Source organism: Mustela nigripes, chromosome 12 (assembly GCF_022355385.1).
Source record: "Mustela nigripes isolate SB6536 chromosome 12, MUSNIG.SB6536, whole genome shotgun sequence".
In the NCBI taxonomy this organism is placed as follows: Eukaryota; Metazoa; Chordata; class Mammalia; order Carnivora; family Mustelidae; genus Mustela; species Mustela nigripes.
In genome coordinates, this window is record NC_081568.1 from 76,617,430 (window position 1) to 76,635,265 (window position 17,836).

The 17,836-nt window shown below is 55.5% G+C and overlaps 1 protein-coding gene across 4 annotated transcripts in view; it reads left to right on the forward strand.

The window, feature by feature from the left end:
* The first annotated feature begins 14,128 nt into the window (after positions 1–14,128).
* Positions 14,129–17,836, forward strand: part of CXXC5 (CXXC finger protein 5) — a 36,282-nt gene continuing 32,574 nt past the window's right edge. Inside the window, exon 1 of one of the 4 annotated variants that reach the window (XM_059417715.1) lies at positions 14,129–14,152. The gene's annotated coding sequence lies outside the window, so the exon portion shown is untranslated. The other 3 variants (XM_059417714.1, XM_059417712.1, XM_059417713.1) reach the window with 3 other exon arrangements.

Below are 17,836 nucleotides of genomic sequence, written 5' to 3' on the forward strand. Positions count from 1 at the left end.
AATTGCTGAACCTCCAAGTGGCTGTACCCCAGGCAGAGTTGGGAGAATTAACCACCACTATCCCCAGATGGGGAAACTGCCTAGGGGTTGTTGGTCCCTGGAACCCAGGTTTTCACCTACTGAGAGACCCATTGTAAGAGTGGGGGAAGAGAGAGGAGTCTTTATGGCTCCTCAGGTCCTGTTCTAGTTCCTAACTATGTAAGGAATTTTGCATTCAGAGGAGGAATTAGGAGACCCCCGAGGGCCCTTTCTGGAGAGAGAGGCTCTGGGCCTAAGAAAATCCCCAGAATAAGGACAGAAGCCTTGGGTCTATCCTGGCCAGGGTGGGGCGGGGCGGGGTGGGGGGGTACCTGCACGGAAAGCTGATTTCCTGCCAGGCCAGACCTAGGCAATAGAGTTGGACTTAGGCAACCAGAGTAGGGCCTGGCCCCCAGAATGCCTTGCTCTCCCCCCAGGCCTCCCCCTGGGGCTGGTTATCTGGCTGCAGCAGGAGGAATGTGTGCTCTGAGTGGGGAAGGCGGGGGCTCAGGGTCAGGGTGGAAACCTGGGAATGTGGACTCCCAGCCTGCCCCTGTCCCTGTTAGAAGGGAGGGAGTCATGGAGAATGTGGCTGACAGGCCCTAGGCGTGGGAGAGTGTAGGTCTGCTTGTGTGTGTGTGAATATGTGCAGGAGGAGGCTGCCCATGTGTGTATGAACTTGTGAGAGAATTGTGAGCATGGACATTCCTTAGTGTTTATGCATATGGGTGTGAGCCTAAGCTGTGTAGCCTTTGAGAAACGGGAGTCAAACCGGTGTTTGAACCATAGGCTGTGACTTTTCAGTTGTATATTCTTGGGCAACTAATTTTTCTCTCCTTATCTTCATTTTCTCATCTAGAAAATGGGCAGTTGGCTTCCAGCCTGGCCCTTAGGCAATGCTTGGTGGAAAATGGCCTTATCAAGTTGAAGGGGTCCTTATGGGTTCTCAAGGAGGGGTATGGATGGACAATGGGACATCTTTCCTAGATTCCTGTACAAGCCAGAGGTTTTTCCCTCTATACCCAGGGACTTGGGGTGGACTGTATGGGCCCTTTTAGGGTCCACAACTCACACACCACATAGCAGGGCCTTCAAAAGTATACTAGTAAGCAGAATGGGTAAATGTTTGGATGGACATTCCTGGCCAGCCTGTGTGTCCCTACCCAGGATTTGTCTGTTTCTCTATTTCTCTTGGGGGTCAAAAAGGGAGTCCAGCTACCCCTTCTGGTGAATAAAAGCCTAGAGAGGTGATGGGAGGTGTTCCCTCCAGCCACCTGGGAGTGGGAAGTCCGGTGGAAGGAGGCCAGATCTCTGCTAGCTGATTCATAGCCCTACCTGAAGGATGAGGGTGAGGGGTGATTGTAGCATTGCACATATCCCAGGATCTGTGCTTTCCCACCTCCTATTTCAGGCTACCTAGTAGTCCTAAACTGTCTTCCTAAAGAGTATGTGCACACAAACACACAAGAGCATATATGCATGTATATGTGCTTGTACACACATGGGATTTGGGGGTCACAGGGTTATTGAAGTCTGCAGACAGAACTTGGGATCCTAGCACAGAGAGGTTGGGGAATTAGCCAAGGTCACACAGCTAGGAAAAACTCCGGAGGGAATGTTGGGAGTCTTTCTGGGTAGAACCTTTAGGGGGAGCTCCCTGGCTGCAAGGGATTCTTGAAAGCCCCTGGGAGGGCCCAGGCTTTCACTGGAGGAAGTGAGGGTTACAGCCCAGCTGGCCCTGTACTGGAACCACAGGAGTGGCCTATAAGGGTGTGTTGAAGGAATGACAGATCTTGGCCCTGCTCCCACACACATGCACTGCTGGGAATGGGGGTTGAAATTGCTGAGATCAGTGGCCAGCCCTGTTTCCTGCTTTGGATTTGGAATAGAGAGGGCTTTTCTGAGGGCTCTGGAACTGATGTCTCAGTTTCTGTATGGGGAAATGGAGGAATGGAGAAAGGGATTGATTAAGGATGGTCCTTAAGGAGCTTATGTAAGAGGTCTGGGACCCTGTGTAACTGAGTGGATCACTGCTCGGTGGAGGGCAGGGGAGTTCTTTGTGTTCTAAAATTTGTGAGAGTGACAGGAAATGGGGCAAGTAGCTATATACTGGTTGAGTTGCACCTGGTAAGAGATTGGTGGTGGTTTCCCTGCCAAAGCCCCAGAGTACGTAGCAGGCATACCTCTATAGTAGGGAAATGATAATGTGTGGCCACTGTTATGACTGAATGTAACAGTGGTAGTTGTGTTTGTGACACTTGAGTGGTGTTTCCCAGGTACGTGTAATGGCAGAACAAGTTTGGTTATTGGAATGAATCAGGTTCCTGGAGAGGAATGGAGCTATCCGGAGAGAGATACTATTAAGTAGTTACAGGCATTTTATGTTCCCTGGGTATAGGACATACTAGTGGCTATTAATGATCCCAAGACCCTCTTTGTTTTGAGCACTCACAGGATGCCTGGCCCTGTGCTATGTGCTCACCTGGCAGTAGCTCCCTTAATTCTGTCAGAACCCTGTAAGTGAATGCTATTTTGCCTGCCACGCAGTATTTGCTTATTGTGACACATTATATTCACCTATGGGGATGTGCTGGACCTGCAGCTGTGTCTTACTTGCTGAGTTGCCACTTGTGGTGCTATGTGGCCTTGTTATGTGCTTGGGCTCTTGATTCTGTTGTGTTGCCAGGATGGGTTGTTGCATAGTATGACACCCAGTTTGACAACGTTCTTTGAGGTGGTGGTGAAGACATACAATTTGGCTGTGACTTTTTTTGTTGTGTGACTTTGTTGTACAGCCAGAATATTTAACTCCCTCTTGTTGCCTGGTTTGAGACCAGCAAGTGGAATGTATGATTCATTTTGTGTCCTAGTGATACTGTGGGTGTCTAGTGTAGGGTCGTAGGTTGTGGTGGTGTGAGGGCCTGTTGTGGCAGGGTGAACTGGTGGTAAGATGGTGTGACTGACTCTGTGATTATGTGTATCTGTGACACTATTGTGTGTGTCCATACGAACCATTTGTTTGACCCCGTTGTGTCGAGACTTGTGGCACAAACTGTTGTGTGGTGTAACTCCCGTGTATTGAGTGTGCCTCTGTGGTGGCAGTGGCCCTTAGCGATATTTCCCTGTACGAATTGTGTGTCTGTGTGACCCCCCTCTGTGCCGCTGTTCCCCTTAGAAGGTCTGTGTGTTGTTTGACCTCGGTGCAGATGCCCCCACCTCCGCCGGCCACGCCGCACCTCCCCCACACCGTCCGCCAGCGCCGCTTGGCGATCGATCGCCATTGATTGTCCCTGACGAGCTGCTCCACTTTCCAGCCAATGTCAGGAGGGGGGATCTCCGCCGCCCTGGCGGTGTCATTTCCACACACTCCCTGGGCTGCCGCCAGCACGGGCGCCACCAAGAGCCGGCCTGGATTGCCTGGAGCGCGGACTGGACCGCCCACACCTTGCCAGGATGCCCCCGACGGGGCGGTCCAAGCCCCCCAGCTGCCGAGCCTGTGGCCCAACACCCAGGCCCCCCACTTCCCGGGTGGGTGGATGTTGTCACCACCAGAATTTGAGCTGAGCCCGAGGGAAAGGAGGAGGGGGACCCAGTCGGTGCTCCCGGGTGGGGGCGCTGCCGTTTCCTGCGGGGCGGAGGCGCCAGTGGGCCAACTTTGCAGGGGCCCAAACAGATGCTAATGATTTTCCGGGAGGCGCCGGTTATCTCTGGCCCCAGCCAGCCCGCCAGCCTGCCCGGGCACAGACACCTCCCCACCCTCCTTTTCACCACCCCCCAGAGACCGGCTAAATGACCGCAGGCTCCGAGCGGACACTGGGGGGGTTGTAGACTCCTTAGTAGACCCCAGAACTCGGGCTGTGGGGTAATGGTTGCTCCCTGTCCATCCAGGACATTACTGTATCTTTTTATGAATCCTTTCCCAAAGCTGCTTTTCAAGCTGGAGAAAGTAAGGGTCAGAGAAACCCTGCCCAAGGTCACATGGACCTAGCAGTTGCTCGGCTGAGTGGGTTACCCTCTCTTAGAGCTACCCTGTTGGGGACTCAACAGTCCCTCATCGCCCAGGGGCTGAGCCAGTTTCCAGGCTCCCCGGTGGAAGTGCTGACGTGGCTCTGGGCAGCTGTCTGGGGCCGGGAAGCAGGGCAGATGTCACAGAGCCCAGGGGAGGAGGCGGCTCCGCAGGGAGGGCTGGGAGGGGGAGGGCAGGCAGGGCCTCTGGCCTGGCCAGACACGCCTCCTCCCCCTAGGCCTGGCTGTCTGTCTGGGGCTGGGGCACAGCCACGGGCCTGGCTGACCCGCCTCCAAGTCTAGCTCCAGGTCCTCTGTGTGGCTGTTGACAAGTGCTTCAACCTCTCTGGGCCTCTTCCTCTCCTGTCAGAGCATAACAGCACCTGCTTTGGACGGCTGTGAGCCTGATATGAAAGCAAAGGTGTGCAGTGCCTCCAATCCAGTGCTGGCACACTGTTCCTGCTCAATAAAAGTCAGCTATTATTATTGTTGTTGTCTTTGCAAGTGGGAATTCAGTGTGTCCAAAGGCAAAACTGAGTTTTGAGGGTGCCAGCTGGCTTCAGAGGTCATTCCAGCCAGCCTCCTGCCTTGCTGCCCCTGGCCCTCTGCATTTCACATGCTTGTCTAGCTTTGTTCCTTCTTACTGAAGTGTCAGCCCCCCTCAGCTCTGCCTGCTGCCAAGCTGCCCCCACTCCCTCTTGTTGGTGTGGTTCCCTCCTATCTGGCCGCCACATTGGGTCCCTCAAACAGCGCAGCCCCCTGGGAACAGCAATCGATGGGGCGGAACAGCCTCCCTGACAGATGGACCCACGGAGGCTGGGCTGCTTCAGCAGAGCTCCCTAGGAAACCAGAGATAGGAGCTGAGCCACCATGGCTGCCTCCTAAATAGAAATGGGAGGGAGCAGGGAGATGAGGAGGAGGCCGGAGATTCCAACCAGCTCCAAATTGGGCCAGACCCCTGGGAACAGGCCTGGAGGGACAGGGCAGTCCCGAGCTTTGTCACAGTCGCAGAATCCTCTTGGGAAGAAGGTCCTATGGAGCTTACCTGGTAGGTGGGATATGTCTGAGTCCCCCTTCATGGGCAAGTGAAGAGTTTTTCCAGGCCCCCTATCATGGGCACTTTTTCTAACAAACCCAGAGCAAGGGTGGTGGGTACGTAGGTGGACAGGCAGGAGGCTTACCACTGTTTCTTAGGCTGCAAGGGGCATTTAAAGCCAGAATGGCAAAAGTACCTTCTCTCCCTGTTGGGGTGGGAGGTGATAAGCCTTGGCCTCAGAGAGAGAGAAAGAGGTCTTGTGTGTGTGTGTGTGTGTGTGTGTGTAAAATGACTCCTGCCTCCTACCAGATTCCCAGATTAGTTGGGGAAAGTCTTTCCGGGGGTTTCTCAACCTCAGCACTATGGACATTTTGGGCCATTTAATTCTTTGTCCTGTACATTTAGGATGTTTAGCAGCATCCCTGGTCTCTACCCCATTAATGCTAGTAGCAATGGTTGTGACAACCAACAATGTCTCCAGACACTGTCCATTGTCCCTTGGGAGGCAGAATCAGCCCTAGTTGAGAACCACTGGTCTGACCTCAGGACCAGCCCCCTAGATTGGGAGGGGTGGCCAAGACCCACAGGGATGCCAGAGATCCTCTGCAATAGTGGAAAGGGAGGCTTCCAAATGGCTTTGTCCCCAGCTGTCTCAGGCCCAGGAGGGTGGGACACACACCCCCATCCCCACCCCCCACCATGGCCCTAACTGCCAGGTTGGAGGGAGCCATGCTTGCCTGAGATGGCAGGGCTGTTGGCGTCACTGCTCAGCTGCGCCAGGCTTCATGCCAATACCTCACTGGTGAGACTACACAGCATGGGGGCGGGGGAGCAAAGGCGGTCATGGGGGGTCCTCGGGCTGCCTGGGCAGCCTTCTGTCCAGCCAGTTTGAGATGGAGGGAGCCAGTATGGATGATCAGCCTCCTCCCTTCCCTTGGTGTCCTGGCAATGTCTTTGCTGTCTCCTAGGCTGATGTTGGGCTGGGGGTGGGGCTGACAGACCTCAGAGGCAGTGGGGGCCACTGCCTGGAGTAGGAGGATTGTGTGCAGAAGTCCAGTGGGCCCAGCCAGCTGACAGCTGGTCCACCTGAATGCCGAGCTGGCCCCTCCAGGAAAGGGAGGGAGGAAGGCTCTGTAGGCTGGATAAATGGTGCTTGAGTCTCCCAACGCACAGGCCCTAGAGCCAGTTAACTGGGGAAGGGACTCCCTCTGGAGTCATCTTCCTACACAAGCAGGCAGGCAGGCGTTGAGGTGAGGGAAAGTTCTCTGGTGCACAGTCTCACTGCTGGGAAGTCCCTACTTATGTCTAACCTACTTCCTTTCCTCATATAGCTTCTGCCCTATCTTGGACTGTGTGCTCTGGGCCCAGCAGAATAAGAGCCCAGCATTTTGGGCTCTCTGGCCAGCATGTGCCTGTATTTTCTGGGAAGAGAACCCTTGTCTGTGGGGAAATTTTCATTCAGAATACAAGTCAGTGGGTTCTTGTGTGGGTAAAAAAGAGGGTGCCTAAGTGGGCAGGGCAGAGGGGATGAAGAGAGGCATTGGTGCCAGTTGACAATCCAAAGCCCCCAGAGAGCAAGGTTCCCCAAGGTGCACTGAGCTCAACACCAGCCTAGGGGGGCTCCCAGAGTGGGGAGGAGGAAGTGACTGGGAGGACGGCAGTGCCTTTGTAACCAGAGATGAGCCAGGCAGGCTGAGGTGGCAGCTTGGGGCTGGGGTTTAAAATAGCGCCTCGGCCTGGCCAGGATCGGATTCGGGTCACCCACGAGGCAGTGTGGCTACCACTATCCAGCTCGGGTTTCTTGCCTTTCTTGATGGTTTGATGGAGGACGGGCCTACACAGGTAGATGGGCCTAAGAAGGGTCCACTTGAACCCACTTATGTCCTGACCAGTCTGTTGCCTGTCTCCTTTCTTCCTCACACCCAACCCCTTGGGACAGATTGTCCCAGCTGAATTGTGATGCCCTCTCTCCTCTTCAAAAAACACTTATCACCAGCTAGGGACCAGGCCCTTGACAGAGCATGAAGATGAGTAAAGCCTAACCCTGTCTCAAGCCCCAGGAGTCCTGGCCCCTTAGGAATGCACAGAAGGGGAAGGGTGACCAGTGTTCAGCAGAGACCATTTTTCACTGATGTCCTAGCCTCACCCTGGAAGTCCCAGGACTAGGAAAGCAAGGGGCAAGGGGCACAAAGCTCCCCACAGGCTATAAGAGAGGAGGGTTAGACTTCAGATAAGCCTTCCACTGGAGAAATGGAGGTGGATACAATGGGGAGGGGAAAATGTCCTCTCAAAAGCTAATGATTATCCTTGAAAACTCCCAGGGCGGTTTACTCCCCCAGTGTTCCATGGAGTGAGGGACCAAACAGAATGACTTGTCCCCTTCCTCAAGGCAGAGAGCCCTAGGACACAAGTCTGAGAGGGCATTCTGCTCTAAGCAGCGTGTCTGCTTCCTCAGGCTGACCCAGGGAATAGAAAAGCGCTCAGGAGATAGAAAGGGGGAGTCCCCTTTTTAGTTTTTCAAAAGAAGTAGGTAGTTCTAGCCCTACCATACCCTATAATGCTACAAAAAGTTCTAGCTAACCAGAATCCTTTCTCCCTTGCTAGAGTTTCTGAGCCCCTGGGGGTACTGGTAACCTCTGGCAGTGGCCCCTGGGGCCTGGCAGGTGGGATTTCTCCCCACTTTCCCTTCCTTCCCCAGCCATAGGTTCAAGTGGGAGGAAGTGACACAGGAGGCCAAGTTAGCTCAGGGCCCAATACACTCTAACTGGAGCAATGGCCAGCCCTCCTAATGGAGCTCATATATGTCTTTAAAAAGTCTTGTATATCTTAATGATTTCTCAACAGCCCCTGATTGAAGCATGCCCAATTTAGCCGTGCCGTAAGTAACTTTTTATATTTCCTTGGGGAATCATTTCACTTATGAATCTTTTCTGAATCTGCAATCTCGATTAAAAGTTGATTTTTTTTTCTTTTTTTTTTTTTGGTCTCCATCTCCTAGGCTTCAGAGATGCCTTCCTAGCAAAAAGGGTGGTAGCCTCCCTCATTAGCCTGTCTGAGGCAGGAGAATTCTTGCAGGGGGTGGGCTATATAACAAACAGCTAAGTCTCCCCTGTGGAAGCACCTGGTAGTGGGGGCGGGGGGGGGGTATTGTGGCCTGAAGGACAGCTGCAGGAGGGGCTCACGGAAAGGTGATAGGGTGCATCCTGCGCTCACACGCGTGTGCGTGCACACACACACACACACACACACCATTGTTTCTCTGGGGAGGATTGTCCCGCCCATTCTGCCTTAAGGTTGTCTCTTCTCCTGTAGCTTAGGAATTTGAGGAGACAGAACCCTTCAAGGGTTCAGCCTGAGAGCACAAAGCTGGTTCAAACCTGGCCCTGTTCCTGTACGGTCGCCACAGTTTGGGTAAGTCCCCTCTCACAGCCTCAGTTTCCTTATTTGCAAAATGGCAATGTGAAGAGATGTCCAAGCACAACGCCTCCAGAAAGACAGCATTTATTTCCCTTGGGGGGCACCAGCACCAGGAAGCAGGATTGGAACAGTGCTAAGGGTCCTATCCCAGTTTTGAACAATATTTAGTTTTTTTCCTCAGCCTATTCATTATCTAGTCCTGGGGACACTCCTTGAGGTGGAGTGGGTGGGACTAGCATAATTACCTCCCAGAGGAGAATAAGGGTCTGGTGAGGTTGGGATTTGCCCAGGGGCTGCCCCAGGAGGCCCACCCAGAGCTCCTGACTCTCTTCCCTAAGAGGCAAAGGTCAGGGCTGCCCAGGAAGGCTGGAGGGCAAACAATGGAGGGCCTCCCCTTAGACACCCTCCTTGACACCCCCCACACCTCCCTCCTATAGCTGAGGGATAGTCTTCCCCAGGTGCTGGGACCTCTGGCTCTGACCTCTCACCTCTGACTTCTGGCCGTGCGTAGGTGCTCTGAGAACCAGAGTCACGACTGAGGGGACCAGGCAGCAGTGGCTGTGGCTCTGGGAGTTAACGATTTACAAGGGGCCCCTTCCTGAGGCCTCCCTCCTCCTAGGCATGGCAGGCAACCCGTGACTGCCCAGGCGGCTAGACACAGAACCAGTCCCGCCAGTTCAAAGAGGAGTTCATCCCAGGCCCACCCCCAGGCACTACCTGAGCACCCCATTCTCTGGAGTCTGAAGGCAAGGCAGAGTAGAAGCTGATGGGTGGGGTCCTCTGGTTTTAGACTAGGTCCTGTTTTCAAAAGTCCCAGTGTAAGGGGCATTTCTGACCCTGCTTTGCTTTCAGGGCCAGGTCTGTGAACCCCACCCCTCCACCTCTGCTGGGCTTCCCCAGACCACCCCACCTTCGCCTGCAAGGGGTGGGTAGAGCATTTTCAGGGCAGGCTAGCTCTGGATGCTGAGGGTACCCCTTCATTGGGCTCCATGTAGGGCCTCCAAGTTTAGGACTCTCTGCCCTCCCCCTCCAACAAGGCCCCATTCAGTTACCCTCTGGTCCCTCCCTCTTCCTGATGGGGTGGGGAGGGTGCCTGGAGCCATAGCTTTGGCCTCCAGGAGCTCACAGTCACACTCCCATAGTACAGACAGTTGAACCACGAATGTGCCTAAGAGAAGTCAAGGACTACTCTCAGAGGCCTGGTGTTCCCCACACTGTCTCTACTCTCTTTCTTCCCTTCACACACAGGCTGACTTCCCTGTGGCTGGCAGAGAATGGGCCTATGTCTGGTTGTCTGGCATGTGCGTAGCATGTCTGCAAGTCTGTGGCAAGGGAAAGTACAGAGTGTGAGTATGTGTGTTGGCCTGGTCTCTGCTCCCTATCAACTTAACCCCAGAGTTATTTTGTTCTGTGACTGGAGTTCCTGCCACCCCCCACAATGCCCTCCTCCCTTCTTGCATTTTTACAGCTGAGATCCCAGCTGGGGTCACCAAACTGGCTTCTCAGGGATGAGTGGGCCTTGGCTTCCTAAGAGATAGACCTGGCTTTTCTCAAATTTCTTTTTAGTTGCACGCCTTTCTTGTTCCTTCAATGGTCATTGTGGCAGGACCTAAGGGCCAATAATCAGTACATGATGGCTGAGACCCCAAAACCCTGGGCCGATGTCTGAGCAGTTAAACCTCTTTCTTTCCCTGCCCATATCTGCACCCCCAGTCCTGCCTGGAATTTTGGTTGAGGTCACAATGCAGTGTGACCCCACTGAAGATCATCCTGTACCCTGCCCTGAGATAGGGCTCCAGATGCCCTTGCTCCCATCTTCTTTGATACAACTGAGGGAAGTAGAGCCCAAAGAGGGATAGACATTAGACCAGGCTCTGGATTGGCCATCTTTATTGGAGACCCTATCTCCTATACCCCCTCCCTGTGCACCCACTTCCCAGTCATTGGATGTTTAATCAATGGCCATCATTAGTTGATAAATGACAGTCCTGGAAAAGGCAGATCCCACAGACAGGCATGGTTTTAAATCCAACTTTTGCTACTTTGTAACCTTAAGTGGGTGTCTGAGCCTGAGGATTGAATAAGCATATGCCCAGAAAGCAATTAGTGCGGTGCCACACATCAGAGGTGCTCGGAAAGATGTGGATGACCATGGTTACTACTGGTACCAACTTAGTGCCCAGGCTTTAGGTGCAGGGCAGATAGGAGATCCTCCCTTTCACTCAGAGTTTTCATGGGTGGTGGTAGTGAGGTGACAAGGAGACAAAGGAGCAAATAAAAACTACATCTGCCTTAACCTCACAAAACAAACTGAGGGTTGCTAGGGGTAGCGGCTAGGGAGAGGGTGGTTGGGTTATGGATATTGGCGAGGGTATGTGCTATGGTGAGTGCTGTGAAGTGTGTAAACCTGGTGATTCACAGACCTGTATGCCTGGGGCTAATGATACATTATATGTTAATAAAAAATTTAAAAAAAAAACCCTACATCTGTGCACTTGTGGCCACAAGAAGGGACAGATGAGGGCCCCCAAAACCACGCCACAGAGTACAGTTGTTCTGCGCTTCCACTGCAAGAAGGCACCTGGTAAAGAGAGTAGGGGCACTGAGAGACAGTCTGTGATCTACTATCCAAAGGGTGTACCTCTATGGGACAGCTAGGGGCTCAGTGGAAAGAGCATGTGACTCTGGATTGCCCGGTTGCAAGTTCAAGCCCCAAGTTGGGTGTAGAGATTATAAAAAAATGAATTTAAAAAAGGGTGTATCTACCTTTGTCCAAAGAGGTTACTTTTTTTTTTTTACTTTGTATAAAGGCCAGTGGTAGCCCTGTCAATATGGGCCAAACTGAAGTTGGAAATGGAAGTCAAAGAAATGGGAGGTGACACATGCCCTTGGTCTTCCATGAGGAGTTCCTGAGATAAGCTATAAGACCCTCCTGGCCGGAGGGAACAGTATACACAGCCCCAGAAACTTGAACGGTAGTTTTAGGGAATCTAAGGGGAACCCCCAGTGTTGGGTGATGGTGGTCAGCGGGGCCCAGGGTTTGCAGAGGGGTAGGGCTGATTAGAGAAGCCAGGCTGTGCTGAGGAAGGGGCTTGGGCAGAGCCTTATGAGTTCTGAGGATTCACTAGAGGAAGCTATGCCAGTGAATCCCAGGGTAGATTTGTATTTACGAAGCTTCTCTCGGAAGAACAACTTTGGTGCCCGTCTCATAGAAGTTTCCTCATTTGACAAGTAGGGATGACACAACTGCTGACAGTGAGGCCAGGATTAAATGAGCTAATGTACCTTAGCTGTTTAGCCTGATGCCCTGCTCAGGGTAGGGCTTCGTAAACATCGGGTAGATATATCCTAACCAGAATCCAGGGGAGCAGTATCCAGGGTCCCAGACTGATTGGTAAAGAGGGTGCAGGTCTTCTCTCTTCCCTCAAGGTGCTAGAGCCTTAAGAAATTTGATAGCTGAGGCAAAACTAATTGGTTGAGTAACATTGAGAAACCTAAATATTCCTCATTGGAGGCAACGAGAGAGGAGAGAGAAGAAAATAGTGAACCAGGGTGGTTTCAAATCTTGTGGAAAGGGTCTGGGTGGGGATGATCTTCCCCAGGGCCAGAGACCTCCCAGCAGTCCTCCCTGGATGCCCTCACTTGTCTTGTTTGTGAGGGGCAGAGTTCTGTGTGGATGGCTTGTGATGTTTCCTGTTCATGTTATATTCTCCAGATGGACAGTTCTGCCCCTCTCTGGTTCCTACCTGGGTCGAACTGGTGAGAGTCTGAGTCTTCCTGTAGGTTTTTAATTTCCAGGAGAAGGAGAAGGTTCCAAGATCCAACCTCTCAACTGGGCCTGGTGTATGCCAATACTGCTTGCCTGAGAAAGTCACCATTGGGATGATTTGGCCATCTTCATTGCAGCCTGCAGCCCCTTGGCCTTTGTCCTCCTCACTTGGGAGGTGGGGACAGGGTGGAGGGGGGGTGTTGTTATAGAGGTCTTAAAAAACAAAAGCAGATAATTAATAGTAATTCCCTTACGTGGAGCTATGACCCACTCTCTCCCATGAATCCCAACATGAAGCTTTTTTGGGGTGTGCAGAATCTGATTCTGCCCTGAGCCTAGATTGCAAGAGCCTGCAGGATTGAGTTTCGTTTCTTTGCTCTTACTTCTCTGAGACCTGCTGCCGACTCCTGGGGAATAGGTCTCCCCTCACAGTCAGAAACGTAGGTAGAGGTGGGCTAAGTACTTGGAGATCCCCAAGCATCTAGACCTGGGACCCTGCCTCCTTTTTCCTTATGTGGTGGGTGCCCAGTACAATACCTGACACTCATGGTGGGGCCCAGAATATTTATCTTAAAGCAGTTTAGGGGTGATAATCTGGAGGTGTTCAGTTGTCTTAAAGCTGGGTTCCCATAGCAAGTACCTTGCTTTTACTCACATGGTATGTTAGTTCGGGATGGCTTTGAGGAGGGGTGCTGGAGAGAAGAGGGGAGAGAGGAGAGGAGGGGTTAAACACCTCCCTTTGGAGCCATTCTTGGCACTTAGTTAAGGGAGGACACTTCTTAGCATTTGTGGAGGGGAGGTAGTGTCCATGATGCCTGGAGAGGGGTCACTGCCTGTGGCTTGGGAGGCCAGGATGACTAGAGAGGCAACACATTTCAGATGAACTCTGCCCTTTGACACCTCCCTTACTCCCCTGTCCCTGCTGGGTCAAGGTCCCAAGGCCAAATTTAGAATGCTTGGAGAATGGGCACCAGTGCCTCCCAACACACACACCCAAGACCCAGGCCCCAAGGCCCTCTCCAGCTTTGGAGACAGACTGGCCACATAGAGGAGAAGAAGAAGTGAGGTGGGAGCTGGTTTCAGTTCTCTCACCAAGGCTGTCTGTGCCTGTGGCTGGAGGCACCAGGTCGAGGCAGTTAACTCCCTGTTATCTGGGCTGCAATCTATTTGGGGCTGTACATTTAACCCTTGGCAGACTTCCCCAACTGCCCTCCTCCTCCCCCATTAGGGTCTCCTGTCTTTTTTTTCTTTCTGCCTGGAGGAAACACAAACCCACCCTTACGAATTCCACAGATTCAGAGAAACTTCCCACTTTGGGATTATCTGCACTTTGGGATTATATGAGCCTGGGGCTTGCTCTGTGGGTCCCTGAGGTGAAGAGAAGACATCTGCAGCTTGAGGATTAGCCCAGGCTGGGCAGATGGAGGGGGCATTGAGTGAGGGCAAGGATGTTTGGGCACAAATCTGTACCCACTGGGCTTTTGTTCTCTTTCAGCCAGTTTCTATTGAGTGCTGCTTTGTGCCAGGCACTGTTTCAGGCTCCGAGTTTGTAGGCCACGGTCCCAAGGAACCACAATGTAGTTGCCTTAGCCCCAAGAATCAGGGCTGGGGTTGATGCTGGCATAGGAGATAAACTGTCCTTTCTCCGATTGGTTTTCTCATCTGTAAAATGGGGACAGAAATCTCTGTCCCTTTTCTCCCGGGGAGCTAGAGCCCACTGAGTCCCAGAAAGCGCTGTGGGAAGGGTGGGGTTTTTGAACCCAGAGTCGCTCCAAGTGCCCTAAGCTAGGAGTTCCAGGCCCTTCGCGCACCTGAGCTGAGGGGCGCGGCCAAACCCTCTCTACTGGTCCCCGTCGCTTCCGGCCCGCCGAAGAGAGGGGCCAGAAGGACGGCGGTTTCCCCGTAAGGTAGGCTGCCAAGCCCATGCATCCCTCACAAAATAGGGAAGGTCCTCTTATTTTTTGTAAAGTTGCGGAGAAAAGAGATGAAGACGGGGCACGCTGGGGGAGCTGAGCCTGGGCCGACCTCGTCAGAGCGAGGGGAGCTCCAGGCGCAGAGGCTGCGGCTCCGGCCTCAGAGCCTGCGGCGTCCAAGTGGCCAGAGCAGCTCTGGGAGGGAGGCGGAGGGAGGAGGGAGGGGAGCTGAGGTGGAGTGAGGGGGGGGGGGGGGGGGGGGGGCGTCGAGTCCGGTCCGGGTTTTGCCGGCAGCCCCCGGGCAGCGTTCAGAGCTCCTGCCCGGGCGGGCGCGCGGCGGCGGCGGCGGCGGCGGCGGCAGAGGCGGCGGAGCCTGAGCGGGGATGTAGAGGCGGCGGCACTGGCGGCAGCAGAGGCGGCGGCGGCGAGAGCAGGCGCCCGAGCCGAGCGAGTAGATCGCCCGAACCTTGTCTCCCGAAGCCTGGCCCCGCGTCCCAGCCCAGCCCAGCCCGCGCCCAGCCATGCGCGCCGCCTGCTGAGTCCGGACGCCTCACGCTGCGCCCTCCGCCCGCCGCGCCGCGCTTCGCTCGGGGGTGATTAGTTGCTTTTTGTTGTTTTTTAATTTGGGCCGCGGGGAGGGGGAGGAGGGGCAGGTGCTGCAGGCTCCCCCCCCCTCCCCGCCTCGGGCCAGCCGCGGCGGCGTGACTCCGGCTCCGGACCCGGGCGCGGCGGGCGGCGCGGCTGGAGCGGAGCGCACCGCGGCGGTGGTGCCCAGAGCGGAGCGCAGCTCCCCGCCCCACCCCTCCCCCTCAGCCTCGCGGCGGCGGCGGCCGTGGCGGCTTGGACGACTCTGAGAGCCGGTAGGTGTCGGGCCACGGCCCTCCCCCGACCCCCCCCCCGGAGGCCGGCCCCCTCCCCTTCCCCGCCTACCTCCCTCTCCTCCCCCGGGGCCCGGTGCGCGGCCGGGGCCGGAGTTCGCTGCAAGTCGGCGGAAAGTTTGGCGGCGCGGGCTCCCCCGAAGTTCAGGTGCGGAGAGCCAGGGACGGGGAAGGAGGGGTCCGTGTTTGGGAGGGGCTGGGGGCGCCGGCAGCTTGAGCCATGGAGCCCTGGAGCCTGGGAGCCCTAGCGCCGGTGATCGCTCGGTGTCCGCTGCTATAACCAAGCCTCCCCAAGCCGCAGTCGGCTCCGTCGCAGATCACTGAGTACAGACAAAAAGAGGGGTTTTAGGGTCGGGGACTGCGGGTTGGGCGCCGTGCGTTGGGGTGAGGCTCTCCCTGCGGGGTACCGTCCCCTCCCCAAGTACTCGAGCTTGAGGGCGCTGGGGCGGCGGGAGCCCTGGTCCTCACCTCTCGATGTTGGGCGGGCGCTCCGCCTGCGGGGGCGGCTGATTGGAGATCTGCGGCGCACACTCCCCCCGTCAGACCCCTCGCAGCCCTGTGTTTTGGGGGCTACGGTAACTGCTGCCCTGGACCACGCGTGGCTGTCTCTCCCCTCTCCACTTGGAGGGGGCGGCGGCCACTTCTACATTTTCCCTCCGGTTCCTCGCCCCCGCTGCCCGCGGGGTGCCTGGCGGGCTGATCAAGTTTGACCTTTTTTTTTTTTTCCGTCAAAGTATCACCCCCCACCACCACCTCCGCGCCCCGCGGCCTCTCTTTCCCGTCCTCCCCAGCCTTGGGGAGTCTTTCAGCCTGTCTCCCGAACCCCGCGTGGCCAAGCGGCGTGCAAAGCCAGGGAGGCAGAATGGGGGTGTTCCTCTGGCTGCGGAGTGTGGGAGGCGGGTGTCCCAGGCGCCAGCCTCGCTGCTCTGACCCCAAATGTACCCATGAAGTTCGGCCCGCAAGCCCCCCTCCCCTTTGCTTCCCTAGAGCGAGGGGCTGAACCGCCGCGAGAAGAATGTGTTAATTTTCTTGCTGGGGGAAGTTGTCCTCTCCCGGAATGGGCTGCTTTCCGGCGGGGAGTGCGGGGTGCGCCTGGCTTTGTTTATTTGTAGGATCGACCGAAAGTGAGTGACCCCAGTTTTTAAATGGGGGGCTGCCTCCGGGACCTGTCAGAAGAGCTGAAGCTCCCAATGAGGGAGCAAGATAGCCTTTTTTTTTCTTTCTTTCTTTCTTTTTTTTTTCCCGCTCGGAAGGGGTGCGCGGAGTTGGGCCGGTGCCACGGGCTGCAAGGAGGCAGCAGCAGATTTGGGGGGGTTCTGTAGGGACTCATCTGGAAAGACTAACACCTTCCTCCTTCAACTGAGACGGGGGTCTGAAGGGCTGGCAGCCGCGCCCTACTTTGCCCCCTGGATCCTGGGTGGTCTTTGAGTCGCATCTTCGTGTTGGGGGGTAGCCGAACCGGGATCCGGGGAGCCAGCCTCTTGACCTCCGCCTTTCCGTGAGCGGAGAAGGCTGTTCGGAGTCCTCGTTTTTGTGGTGGGCCCAGCCCTCCCCCCCCCACCGCCCTGCGTTTGTTCAGGAAGCGCTGGGGAGGGGGGCTTGTGTGATCGTTCGGCCCTCGCCCCCGCCGGAGCCGCCCCGGGCGGCTGGCAAACAGAGTCCCTTTCAAGTTTTCCGCTGGGGCCGCCTGGCGGGGGCTGCGTGCGCGGTCGCTGCGGACTTGTTTGGAGCGCTATTTGAACGCCCGGCGCCACCTCAGCTGCCCCGGCCCGCGGGGGCGGGGGTGTCCTTCCGTGCAACTGAGAGCATTTAAATTAGACGTTTTTACGGGTCGTACCGGTCTAAGCTTGGCGTGAGCCGCCCCCCCCCCCCGAAAGACCCCGTCTCCTGGGTCCCAACTGCCGCCGGAAACCTAGGAACTGGTACCCGAAGTCTTTTCCCAAAGCCCTTTTTGAGAACGATGAGGGGAGACTTGAGGTCGGTGCTACCTACTACTGCGTAGTGTTGATGTAGCAGTTTCCCTGGATGAGACTCAAGCAAGAGCTGGGTGGGGGGGGGGGGCGGGGGAAGTGGCCCGCTCTGCAGCTGTCACCCCCCTCCCAGAACGGAAATCGTTCTCTCCTTGGGGAGGAGGGAGAGGGGGTGATTTTTGTCCTGGGAAGGAGTGGGAACAGCTGAGGAAACGTTGGCCTCTGAGTTCCCAGTCAGCCCTGGGGAGCTTGGTAGAAGCACCCCAACCTCTTCTTGGCATGAGCTAGGATTCTCCCAGGGAAGCCCCTAGCCAGCCTTGTGGCTCCCTTTCCCAAGCCACCTCCCTTTCCAAGGTGGGGGCAGAGGTTCCTTGGCTGTCTGTCTGTTGGCGCCTTATTTATGTGTGTATTTGGACCCGGCTGTTTTCCCGGCTCAGCAGGTGACCCTGGCCTGGGCCTCCTATCTCTCCCCCGACAGAGCCTGTTGACTTACCCGTGGGCCAGCGGCCTCGTCTTTATCACGTGAGGCCTGGAATGTCCACCCGGCTGGGCTGGGCTGGGTGGGGGAAGGGAGAAGGAGGGGAGGATTCTGCATCCAGGGCCCAGGCCAGCCCAGGCCTCTGTTCCATGGGCTCCCACTGTGAGCCCCCACTCTTGATGCCTCTCTCAGCTTTTTGACTGCCTTCTACCCATTTGGGGAATATGAAACTGAGGCATATAGGAGTGTGGCAAGCAGGGTTGTATCTGGATAAAGAACCAAGTCTCTGGGAATTAAATACCCCACCTTCTTTAGGGCCCCACCTAGTTATTTGGAGAGTGGAATGGAAATG